The following is a 9,940-nucleotide window of genomic DNA, read 5'->3' as shown; positions in this document are numbered from 1 at the left end:
GCAAATGAATAAAAATTATCCAGGATAAAAAGTGCGTAATAATTCAACAATACATTGCTATCTCAATGGAATCCAAATCCATGGTGTCACTTCCACATTGCTGAAAGAGGAGTGAGGTCGTGATCCAGTTTCCTTCCCAAGATGGAAAATAGAGGAGGAAGCAACTACAGCAGAGGTACTAGCTCAGATTGCAATGTGTCTCCCAGAGAGTATTTGAGCAATTCCTTGGCCCGTTTCTGCTACAGCTGAACCAAAATGCCCAAACCCATTTTCCCCCCAGGGGAAGGAAAAGTAGGGATGTCATTTGGCTACTTCGAGGGTAGTGAGGCACATTTCAAGAGGGGGGAGGGTGTAAAAATTACCAGCACTCACAAGAACGTGAGAAAAGCCCTGCTGGATCAGTCTGAAGGCCTGCCTAAACTAGCTTTCTGTTCCCAGAGTGGCCAACCAGATGCCTCAGGGAAGTTCAAAAGCAGAATGCGAGGTCAACAGCAGCCTCCCACTCATATTCCCCAGTAACTGCCTGGGATACTGAAGGTATAGACATCATGACTAGTACCCATGACTAGGAGCCCCCTCCGCCATGAATTCTCTAATCCCCCCTTAAACCTGGAGGAACAAAGTGGTGCCAGCTGAATCCTGAGTTCACTCCCCTGTGAACCAGATGCCTCACCCCATTTTTCCCTAATCAGGGAAGGTGAAGGAAGACCAAGGCCAACTGAGCCACAGCCTCGAGGACTTGCTCTCCCTTCTCAGAGGGGCATGGCTTCGGGGAAGGCCTTCACCTGAGGCCTCTGCCTCAGGGGTGTCCTGGCATGTTGAATTCACCCCCTGGGCTGGAGGTTCCCCATCCTTGGTTTATGAGTTCTTTGAAGAAGTATTTCCTTCTGTCTGTCCTGAATGTTCCACCATTGAGCTTCATTGGATGACACCGGTGAAGTATTATGAGACAGGGAGAAAAATGTACCCCAATCCACTTTCTCCACACCTTGCATACTGTACTGTTATATCCCCTTACCCAACGTTTTTCTAAGCTAAAAAGCCCAAGACATTGTGCCGCCTGAGGAAGGCAACCTCACCGCTCCTCTGGACTGAGCTGCTGGCCTGCTCTAGGTTTTGGCACTGTGTTAGCAGGGTCACTCTCAGTGTTTCAGGGGCCATCATGGTCCTGGGAGGGAGGGTGCTGTGTCCTGACGGTGGCAAGTGCTGTATAAAGTTTGTTCAAGTTCAATATGCTGCTTAACTTTAACATATTTTAAACAGCAGCGACCACTGTGGTGGCAATGTGGCGATGGCACAGCGCTCTCCTGCCTCCTTGCTCACGGCGCCGTGCTCTGAGCAATGACCCCTCCTCCGCGTGACTGGCAAGGCTCATGCTCCGGAGGGCACTGGGGGCGGGCGCCACCTGCAGCTGCAGTGGTAAAAGCAGCAGCACGCCATGGCTGGCTGGCGGATGGCGACGGCAGCAGAAGTTGCCGTGGGCACAGTGGCGGTGATGGGCAGCCACGTGGGTGGTGGATGATATGCCGCCCCTCCCTCTCTGCTGCCTGAGCCACGTGGACCTGTGGGGGAGTCGTTCCAGCCCCTCGATCATTCTGGTTTCCCTTTTCTGTACCCTTTCCAGCTCCACAATATCCTCCTGACCCCTCACTGCTGCCAGCTGCCATCTTTAGTTCCCCACACTGTCCCTGTAACAATGGTACATCCTAACATAGCATCATTCTGAGGGGCAGGGGCATTCTAGTAAAAAACAAATGGTAGTCATCAGTGGAGGCTGCCATTTCCCCCCAGTATGGCTCCCATAATGATGCTATATCATGATGCTGTATTGTTCCAGGAGCTAGGAGTGGGCAAACTTACCCAGGTCCGCCTTGTGCGCCACTAAACAGACCCCCGCCAGCCGGCCGGCCCTATTTGGCATGAGGTGTGAGCCACTGGCCGGTCCCCCCTGGCGAACAGTGCATGGCCACTCACTCCCTCGCTGAACCACCATTTTGTGGGAAATGGTGGCTCGTTCTTTTACATAAGGGGGCTCTTTACACAAATTGCTGCTGTAAATAAGCCAATTTACGCAACATTGCCTGTAATGTTGCATATATGGAATTATTTACAGCCACCATTTGCATAAAGTGCCCTTTTACACAAAAGAACAAGCCACTATTTTTGGCAAAATGGTGGTTCGGCGAGGGAGTGGGTGGCCATGCCCTGCACACCAGGCACCCACAGACTGGCTGGTGGCTCACACCCTTCTCCAGACAGGTTGGTCGGCCAGTCTGGGAGACCGAGCCGGTGGATGCTAATCAGCCGCCGCCATTTGTGTACGCGGTTGGTTTTTACCCAGAGCCCTCCGTGGTCGGAAATCTGGCTGTGGACGGCTCTGGCCTGGGCCTGGCTGGCTGCTCCGTGGAGCCGCCGCAGAGCACAGCCGGCTGTGGAGGATTCTGGGGGGGAGGAACGGAACGCCTCCCTCCCCACCATCAGCATAATCCGCAAAACGTGACTTTCATACATCCCTAGTTAGAGGGGAAGACATTAAAAAAATTGGCAGAATTGGGCATAGCCTGGGGAAGCAGGTGTCTCCTCAGAAGTAATGCCCATTGTGGTCAATGGGACTTGTTCCCTAAATATCCATGCTGTGTGTCTTTACTGTTTGCTTTGTTGTTAATGGGGTGGGGGGAGAGAAAGAGAATGATTTTTGGCAGGACCATCGCACAGGAGGAGACCTCCCAGGATTTTATTGATTAATAAAGGATCTGCAGCTGAGTTTCTTTACTGTTTGCTTTGTTGGTGTAAAGAAGTAATTAATGCTAAGCTCTGATTCATCGCATTATGGCAGTATCAGGGGAAGGAGGAAGGAGAGCCTGGATGGGGGCGGGGAGCCTCTCTTATTGACTGAGTAGCCCCTGCCAGTCTGATGGCATTTGCTCCATTTCCCCCACCCCACCCGGAAGTATGTTCTGTGAAGTGACTTATACTGGTGCGGTGCACTCGCTCTTGGAGCCCTGCATGGACCAAAGTGCAGCAAAGCCGATTCCTTGAAAATATCCGTGTAATCCTCCATTCGCTTCTCCTCCTGTTATCTGTTATCCTCCCCCGCCCCCCGATGTTGGATGGGTTAACCCTTTACTTTCTGAAGGAAATGTAAATGTCCCATTTGCAGTGCTCAGGCTCATGGAATGACATCGCTTAACCCTTCCATTATTATTTTCCAAACCAATCAGTGTAAAAGTTTGGATCTGAAATCTTTCAACAAATGAATCACATTTGAAGAAACCGCCATGTAGGTTAGCATCCACCTTTTCTTCAGTGTTTCTTTTTCAATGGTGGCTAGTATCCAGCTCATCCACTGAGGTAATTTCTCTCTAGTATTGAACAGATTTTTTTTTCTTGTTTGGTCAGTAAAAGTTTATTTTAGCCCTGGCTGCTGGTGGGTAGCACTGTGACGAGATGCTGGAAAGGGAGTCCAAGGAGAAGGGAGTCAGGAGGGGAGCGGTGCAGCCCAGCATGGCCAGCAGGCGAGGGGATCTGGGCTCCAGCAGACGGAGCTCCAGCTCATGCTGCTTGTGCTGTGGCCCCTTGCGTTGTCTCCAGCAGCTCCATGCCAGCTCCGGGGTGTACAGGAGGGCACACAAACAGCTCACCACCAGAGGGGAGAACATGGTGTCATGATGCGTGCTGACATGGTGCATAGCATGAGGCTGCACTACAATTCCCAAGAAGCACTTTAGTGATGCACATACACCACAATTTGCATATACAGAGTGAGATTGTGGAAGAATGGAGAGATTTCATTCAGGATTCAATGAAGGAATTCTTAACTTGATGAGCCAATTCCAAGTTCTGTTGGGGTAAGCTCACCCACCACAAATACCAAGTGAGAAACAAGACTGGTATTGTTTTGTCGGTATACTACAGACCACCCATCCAGTGGAAAACATGGATGGTCCTTTCCTGGAACAGATTACAGATGACAAAACCTTCACAGAGGTGAGCTGTGGCAGTAATGGGGCGATTTCAACTATCTGACATCTACTGGAAGTCTAATGTCGCATATGCCTGATCTTGTGATGTATGGAGGAGAATTTCTCCCCGAAACTTCGGGGGGCTGAGCGCCAACGTGTTAGGCCCCCCGAACAAGTTTCGGGGAGAAATTCTCCGCACCCCCCCGCCCCCCGCACCGCCCTCGGGACGGGACTTACCTTTGGCGAATGTCCCTCCCGGCAGCGGGTCCGGCCGGCGGTTTGTCGGTTCTTCGTCCGGGGCGGGAGCGGCAGCCGGTCTTTTGACCGGCTGCTGCCGCCGCCATTCCAAGAAAAGAAAAGAAAAAACACCCCCGTGATAGGCTACGTGACGATTAACGTAGCCTATCATGGCTAGATCTGCAAAGTCAGCTGTGATAGGCTACGTAAATCGTCACGTAGCCTATCACGGGTGACTTAAAAAAAAAAGCGCGTACGGATAATGGCGGCCCCCATAGGGAGCCGCCATTCGCGTTCCTTATTTGGTCGCTGTAGTCTACGTAAAGATTTACGTAGACTACAGCGACCAAATAAGGAACACGAATGGCGGCTCCCTATGGGGGCCGCCATTATCCGTACGCGCTTTTTTTTTTTTTTAAGTCACCCGTGATAGGCTACGTGACGATTTACGTAGCCTATCACGGCTGACTTTGCAGATCTAGCCGTGATAGGCTACGTTAATCGTCATGTAGCCTATCAAGGGGGCGTTTTGTTTTTTTTAACTTTTAATTTTGCGGCCGGGCGAGGCGAGGCGCCTCCTCCCCGGCCTGAATTTTGGCCGGGCGAGGCGGGAAGCCTCCCCCCCGACCTGAATTTCGGCCGGGCGAGGCGGGAAGCCTCCCCCCCCAGCCTGAACTTCGTGGGGGGAGCAGCGAAGCGCCTCCCCCCCACCGCGAAAAGCTGCGAGACCAGGTAAGTGACTTTCGTGCACCCCTCATGTGCATATATTGCTTTATATAACCCAGGTAAGTGAGGGTTAATAGTGTTAGGGAAGGAGTGAAAGGAGGGAGGTGTGTGTGTGTGCATGAGGAAACTGAGTTTAAAGGCAGGAGCAGACAGTTGGTTAGATCGGGTTTTAGGGTTTCATAAAGCAACATCTACTTAGTGGGGTTTGTGTGCAGGATTTAGAAGGGGTAGAATAGGCAGGGTAAGACCAAGAGCTGAGTGGCTGATTGTATAACATATCTTGTATTAAATAAACTTTTTTTTGTTTTTAAATTATAAAACCCCACATCTTGTTCATCTTTCTGCGCTACCAATTGTGTTCATATTTCCTGGATGCGTCTTCTGGTTGGGTCAAGGGAACCAGTTAGGCATACTGGGTGCTTCTTTTACTTGGTGAATTTAGGGGCTGAAGCTTGAGGGACAGGGAGAACAGCTGTCCCAAAGCGGAGGCAGACAGACCTGAGGGAGGGTCACGTCACCTCTAACTTGGCTAGAAATGGAACATGCCATACATTTCTTAATTGTCTTCTCCCACAAGGGGAGATATGTTCCATAGGGCTGGGCATGGACCCCCCGATCCAACTCAGAAGCTGCTTCGGGGCTTCTGAGGAGGGCCCAATTCGACTCAGGCTGATTCGGGGGGAGGGGGACCCACCTCGGCCTATGAAGTCAAAGCAGGATCTGGACATCTGAATCCCGCTTCAGCCCCCCCCAGCGCCGCCCGCCCCCCAGTTCCTCGCCTGGGCGCTTGTTCCATTGGGGGGACACCACTGCCAGGAAGCTGCTGCTGCTGCTGGTGCCACCAGGGGAGCTGCTGCCTGCCACAGCCCACGAGCTGCCGACAGGCACGAAGGCAGGAGTCACCCTCCAGCTGCGCCCCACCCTCTCCCTTCCTTGCAAGGAGGACAGGGCGCCCCGATGGAGGCCACCTCCCTCTGCCCAAGCCTTCACGGGTTCCTTGCTTGTGAGGAGCTCGTGAAGTCTTGAGTGAGGCCAGTGGCAGAAGTTTGCAATAAGGGCAGGCTGCCGCTGCCACCACCAGCTCCAAGGCCTTCTGGACACGGGTGGCAGCCGTCTTGTTCCAGGGGATGGGGGGAGCCGTTTTCCCCATTTTTGTGCCATGGCTGTGCCCTCAAGTGGCAGATTCGTGATTTTTCTGGTTCAGTCCATGGAGGCAGACGTGCTCTGTGACTGGATGGTGGTTTTGTGGCTCTCTCCTTTAAAAAACATACGAAATCATGAAGATCATGAAGGGAATTTTTGATTTTATGGATCCTCATTTTACCCAGTCCCCATAGCACACGCTTTCTTCTCAGCTGAGTTCTGCCAAAGGAGAGTGGGAAGAGTTAAAGCTTCCTCTGCCGTGCCTGGCAGAGACTGGGGCAGCTGCTCCCAGTGGCTAGGACTGGAACGGATAGGGATGGCAGAGAATTCCGCAATGGACTCCAATGAGGCTGGATTCTAAAGAATCCATCCCCCTGGAGTCAGTGGCGGAACGGAACACTTACCTTCCCCTCCCCACGGAATCCTCTTCAGCCGGATCCTCTGGCTCCAGATTGCCAGCAATACTGCTGCCATGCTGTATCTCTGGCTGAAAGGGACTGACTGCGGACGCAAATGGTGTCCTGGACACCATTTGCATCCGCAGTCAGTCCCCTTAAGCCAGCGACATGGCATGGCGGCCGTATCACTGGCGCTTCAGAGCCGGCCGGCGGCTCCGTGGAATTGCCATGGAGCAGAGCAAGCTGAAGAGGATTCCGGGGGGAGGAATGGATCGCCTCCCCCCTGTGGGCGGATTCTCCATGGACCGGCAGGTAGGGAATCCGCCCATCCCTAGGAACGGAGAGAGAAATCCCATGGAGCTTCCCTCTCAGCTCCCATTCCATCCTGCTGCTGCCACCCCCAGCACCATCACTGCACACAATGGCAGCTAATCAGGGCAGTGGGAGGCTGCTCAATTATCAGGCAGCTCGCACACCCCAATGGATCATCTTGTGCCTAGGGATGGCGGAGAATTTCTCCACGAATCTCCAGGAGGCTGAATGCCAACGCATTCGGCCCCCCGAAATTGGTGGTGAAATTCTCCACCCCCCTGCCTGCCCCCCAGGATGGGACTTAGCTCTGTCGAGTGTCCCTCTCGGTGGTGGGTCCCGGCGGTGTTTCGGCGGGGGCGGGGGTGGCGGCCGGTCTTCCAACCGGCTGCCGCCGCCGCCATTTCCCCGTAAAGTAAAAAAAAAAAGTGATAGGCTAAGTAACGATTTACATAGCCTATCATGGCTAGATTTTCAAAGTCAGCCGTGATAGGCTACATAAATCGTTACGTAGCCTATCACGGCTGACTTTGGAAGAAAAAAAAAAAGTGCGTACGCAAATGGCGGCGCCCATGGGCGCTGCCATTTGCGTTCCTTATTTGGGCACGGGTAGGCTACGTAAAGATTTACGTAGACTACGGCGAAAATAAGGGCAAAAACGGCATAAGAAGAGCTCTGAATAGATGAGGCGGATGAGGCGCTTCGTGGAGGAGCCGCTTCGCCTTGGGGCACCTCAGTGCTGGTCTGATCTGCTTCATTTTATGATGAGGCACCTCTGAATCAGCCCACTTTGCCTCGTTATTCGGGCTTCATATCAAAGCAGTGCATAGCCCTAACGTTCAACTTAAGAGAAGTAGAACAAATGATATAAGAAGTAACTTGAAGCCCAAAACAAATAAGGACATGGTTAGATAACACCTAGCTACTTTAGATGAGTTCAAGCATCCATGACCAGCTGAATCCCTAGGTGCTGAAGAAGCCTGCAAGCATTATTTGAGATGCTGTCTGAGAATTCCTGGGGAACAGGTGATGTGCCAGAAGACTGGCAAATGTACCCATCTTCAAAAAGGGGAAGAAGGTGGTTCCTGGAAACCAGAGACCAATCAGCCTGATGGCAATACTAGGCAAAATTCTAGAACAGCGTATTAAGTGGTTGTTCTGTAAACATCTAAAAAATAATGAACTGATTACTAGGAATCAATATGGGTTTGTCATAGGCATGGCGGAGAATTCCGCCACGGATCTCGGTGAGGCCGAATGCCAGCACATTTGGCCCCCTGAAATCCATGGCGGAACGAAGCCCCCCACCCCCCCACCCCGTGAAATGGGCCCGGAACGGAGCCTACCTTGATCGGCCGTTCCGGTGCTCCTCGAATGGCAGCCGCGTCTGCAGCTGCCATTCGCGAGTCTTTTGAATGGCCGTGATAGGCTACGTAAATACTTACGTAGCCTATCATGGCTAATGCAGGGATGCTATTTGCATTCCCTTTTTTAGCTGTGATACGTAAATATTTATGTAGCCTGACGGCAAAAAAAGGGAACACAAATGGCGGCGGCTACAGCAGCCGCCATTTGCGTTCCGTTTTTCACCGTGATAGGCTACGTAAATATTTACGTAGCCTATCACAGCTAAAAAAGGGAACGCAAATGGCAGCTACTATAGGCGCCGCCATTTGTGTTCCCTTTTTTTTGCTGTGATAGGCTACGTAAATATTTACGTAGCCTATCACAGCTAAAGCGGGAACACAAATGGCGTAGGGGATGCCACTTGTGTCCCTGCTTTAGCCGTGATAGGCTACGTAAATATTTATGTAGCCTATCACGGGCTGGCATAGGGACGCAAATGGCGTCCCCTACACAAGTCACCATTTGCATCCGCACCAGCCTGGCAGCGGCTGGAGGCCCCACTGTGGGTTGGCCCGGCCGGTGGCTCCGCAGCCTGGCCGCGGAGCGGAGCCAGCCGGGCAGGATTCTGGGGGAGGGGAACGGATTGCCTCCCCCCACCTGTGGAACCCAGCGGAACCAGGTAAGCAGGGTGTCGTAAACCCCTAGTTTGTCAGGAATAAGTCATGCCAGACCAAAAGTATCTCCTTTACTTGTTTAGTGGATTGTGGGGATGCTGAGGACATAGTATATCTTGATTTCAGCAAAGTGTTTGATGAGGTTTCCCATGATATCCTTGTTGATAAGATGGTAAAATGTGGGTTGGACAATATTACTATCAGTGGGATGAACAGCTGGCTGAGCAACCGTACTCAATGAATGCTCTGCATCCTCCTGGAGAGAGATCTTGAGTGAGTGCTGCAGGACTCTGTCCTAGGCCTCTGCTGTTATAAATTTTTATAAATTACCTGGATGAGGGTATAAGGGGGTGCTTATCAAATTTGCAGATGACATAAAGCTAGGAGGTAATGTGATAGCCAACACCATAGAAAACAAGATCAAGGTTAAAAATGATCTGGACAGGCTGGAACATTGGGACAAAACTTACAAGATGAAATTTAACAGACATAAATGTAAAGTCTTAAATTTAGGTACCCAAAAAATCAAAGGCCAACGTATAGAATGGGACAAACGTGGCTTGACAGCAGTATAGGTACAAAGGTCATAGGTGTCTTACAGTGAAATTCTATATGTTGAATTTCTATATGTTGAATTACCTTGAGTCCCAGTAGGCCGCCTTGAGTCCCAGTATTGGGAAAAAGGCGGGATATAAATAAATAAATATAATAATAATAATAATAATATATGTGTCTACTCAGAGCTAAGTCCCATTGAATTCAATGAGGCCTACTCCCAGGTAAGTGGGTATAGGACTGGAGCCTTCACAGAACACAGGAAGAACATAAGCCAACAGTGTGATGCGGCTGCTAAAAGAGCTAATGCAATTTTAGGCTGCATTAGCAGAAGCATAGTGTCCAGGTCATGGGAAGCAATACTTCCTCTTTATTCTGTGTTAGTTGGGCCACATTTGTAGTACTGGGTCATATCCAATGTTGGTTTAACTTAAGTCCTATTCATTTCAATTGGTCTACTCTAAGTAGGATCCACATTGGATGCAACCTACTATTTCCAGTTCTGGGTACCACATTTTAAGAAGGACAGTGACAAACTGGAGCACCTAGGGATGTATGAAAGTCACTTACCTTTTTGTGGAATTGATTT

The sequence above is a fragment of the Heloderma suspectum genome, chromosome 9, assembly GCF_057233095.1.
Source record: "Heloderma suspectum isolate Gila_16-S chromosome 9, 16-S_ref, whole genome shotgun sequence".
Lineage (NCBI taxonomy): Eukaryota > Metazoa > Chordata > Lepidosauria > Squamata > Helodermatidae > Heloderma > Heloderma suspectum.
This window is presented reverse-complemented; position numbering follows the sequence as displayed.